At 32.5% G+C, this 3,330-nt stretch overlaps 1 pseudogene; it reads left to right on the top strand.

Moving 5' to 3' along the window:
* The first annotated feature begins 2,369 nt into the window (after window positions 1-2,369).
* Window positions 2,370-2,548, top strand: LOC127011866 (5.8S ribosomal RNA; annotated as a pseudogene).
* Window positions 2,549-3,330: the final 782 nt, after the last annotated feature.

The raw sequence follows: 3,330 nt of genomic DNA, 5'->3' as shown, positions 1-3,330 counted from the left end.
CAAATGATTAACTCAATATCTTATATTGGTTAAACAAAAATTGTACATGTGTGGATACAATATATTATGTATGTCGAACAAAAATGATATTTTAGAATGAAATGTACATATATAAAAAAATATATGAAAAATAAATATTGTGTTTATAAAGAATATGATTCTTTTTGACATCAATAAAAACTTGTTATTATTAGTGGCGAAACAAGTATAAATTGGAAAACAAACGTATACGAATGCTATATAAAAATGGCCGTATTCGATAGAAATAAAATCTATAACAACATATATATTGCTAATTTCTATTCAAAAAATATGAATGAAATATGAATAAAAACATTATTCTGGTTGATCCTGCCAGTAGTTATATGCTTGTCTCAAAGATTAAGCCATGCATGTCTAAGTACACACGAATTAAAAGTGAAACCGCAAAATGCTCATTATATCAGTTATGGTTCCTTAGATCGTTAATAGTTACTTGGATAACTGTGGTAATTCTAGAGCTAATACATGCAATTAAAACATGAACCTTATGGAACATGTGCTTTTATTAGGTTAAAACCAAGCGATCGCAAGATCGCTATGTTGGTTGACCTCTAGATAACATGCAGATCGTATGGTCTTGTACCGACGACAGATTTTTCAAATGTCTGCCCTATCAGCTTTTGATTGTAGTATCAGGACTACCATGGTTGCAAGGGGTAACGGGGAATCAGGGTTCGATTCCGGAGAGGGAGCCTGAGAAACGGATACCACATCTAAGGAAGGCAGCAGGCGCGTAAATTACCCACTCCCAGCTCGGGGAGGTAGTGACGAAAAATAACAATACAGGACTCATATCCGAGGCCCTGTAATTGGAATGAGTACACTTTAAATCCTTTAACAAGGACCAATTGGAGGGCAAGTCTGGTGCCAGCAGCCGCGGTAATTCCAGCTCCAATAGCGTATATTAAAGTTGTTGCGGTTAAAACGTTCGTAGTTGAACTTGTGCTTCATACGGGTAGTACAACTTACAATTGTGGTTAGTACTATACCTTAATGTATGTAAGCGTATTACCGGTGGGGTTCTTACATGTGCTATCCATCCTATTTAAAAACCTGCATTAGTGCTCTTAAACGAGTATTATTGTGGGCCGGTACAATTACTTTGAACAAATTAGAGTGCTTAAAGCAGGCTTAAAATGCCGGAATATTCTGTGCATGGGATACTGAAATAAGACCTCTGTTCTGCTTTCATTGGTTTTCAGATCAAGAGGTAATGATTAATAGAAGCAGTTTGGGGGCATTATTATTACGACGCGAGAGTTGAAATTCTTGGACCGTCGTAAGACTAATTGAAGCAAAAGCATTTGCCAAAGATGTTTTCATTAATCAAGAACGAAAGTTAGAGGTTCGAAGGCGATCAGATACCGCCCTAGTTCTAACCATAAACGATGCCAGCTAGCAATTGGGTGTAGCTACTTTTATGGCTCTCTCAGTCGCTTCCCAAGAAACCAAAGCTTTTGGGCTCCGGGGGAAGTATGGTTGCAAAGCTGAAACTTAAAGGAATTGACGGAAGGGCACCACCAGGAGTGGTGCCTGCGGCTTAATTTGACTCAACACGGGAAAACTTACCAGGTCCAGGTGTGTAAGACCGATCGAACTTGTTTATTTAGAGGAAGTAAAAGTCGTAACAAGGTTTCCGTAGGTGAACCTGCGGAATTGTTTTAATATCCTTACCGTTAATAAAATATTTGTTTATATTATAATGAATACATTATAGTATTACAAATAAAATATGAATTGCCAAAATGTATATGATCTAATATAGATCAAATGAAATTTCGAACAAGCAAATCGAAATAATGCAAATATTAAAATTATATATTGTATTTAATACAACGAGAGAAATAATAAGCAGCTAAAGCAAACAAATAAAAATTCGAACAAGTAAATCGAATTATTTAAATAATAATATTAAATTATTATTGTATATAAACACAATTAAAATACTGTGTGTATGTGGACCATAATATACACGCATTGCGATATGTATTGTTCATCTCAGTTATGCGCATACATTGGATAATGCAACAACCTAAAATGTACAATGTTGTACCTGGTTTTATACAGGTTAATTTTTTATATAAATTTCAATTTATATCGCTAAAAAAGTATTAATATATATATATATATATTTATTTACAATAAATGCAATTTAAAAAGAAATACTTTGATATATATTGGTTATATAAAACTAAGACATTTCGCAGCATTCGTTTTAGGTATAAAAATAAATTTATTGAAGGAATTGATATATGCCAGTAAAATGGTGTATTTTTAATTTCTTTCAATAAAAACATATTTGACAAAATTAAGAAACCAATTTATAAAACTCTAAGCGGTGGATCATTCGGCTCATGGGTCGATGAAGAACGCAGCAAACTGTGCGTCATCGTGTGAGCTGCAGGACACATGAACATCGACATTTTGAACGCATATCGCAGTCCATGCTGTTATGTACTTTAATTAATTTTATAGTGCTGCTTGGACTACATATGGTTGAGGGTTGTAAGACTATGCTAATGAAGTTGCTTGTATAAATTTTATAATGAAATTTTATAAGCACATGGTATATTATTGGATAATAATAATTTAATTATTTTATTCATAATATTAAAAAATATATGAAAAACACATTAGTAAATAATTTGAATGTGAAAAACGAAGAGAAATATTTTCTTTTTCAATCAAATGATACTGAGAAATGTCTAGCATAAAAATTTATCTAGAATTGTCTCTTATTAATGATTAGAAAATAGAAAACCGTTGACAAAGTTATACACAACCTCAACTCATATGGGACTACCCCCTGAATTTAAGCATATTAATTAGGGGAGGAAAAGAAACTAACAAGGATTTTCTTAGTAGCGGCGAGCGAAAAGAAATCCGTTCAGCACTAAGTCACTTTGTCTATATGGCAAATGTGAGATGCAGTGTATGGAGCGTCAATATTCTAGTATGAGAAATTAACGATTTAAGTCCTTCTTAAATGAGGCCATTTACCCATAGAGGGTGCCAGGCCCGTATAACGTTAATGATTACTAGATGATGATAATATTATGATAATAGTGTGCATTTTTTTCCATATAAGGACATTGTAATCTATTAGCATACCAAATTTATCATAAAATATAACTTATAGTTTATTCAAATTAATTTGCTTGCATTTTAACACAGAATAAATGTTATTAATTTGATAAAGTGCTGATAGATTTATATGAATACAGTGCGTTAATTTTTCGGAATTATATAATGGCATAATTATCATTGATTTTTGTGTTTATTATATGC

Source organism: Drosophila biarmipes, unplaced genomic scaffold (assembly GCF_025231255.1).
Source record: "Drosophila biarmipes strain raj3 unplaced genomic scaffold, RU_DBia_V1.1 ptg000016l, whole genome shotgun sequence".
NCBI classification, from domain to species: Eukaryota; Metazoa; Arthropoda; class Insecta; order Diptera; family Drosophilidae; genus Drosophila; species Drosophila biarmipes.
This window is presented reverse-complemented; position numbering and strand designations above follow the sequence as displayed.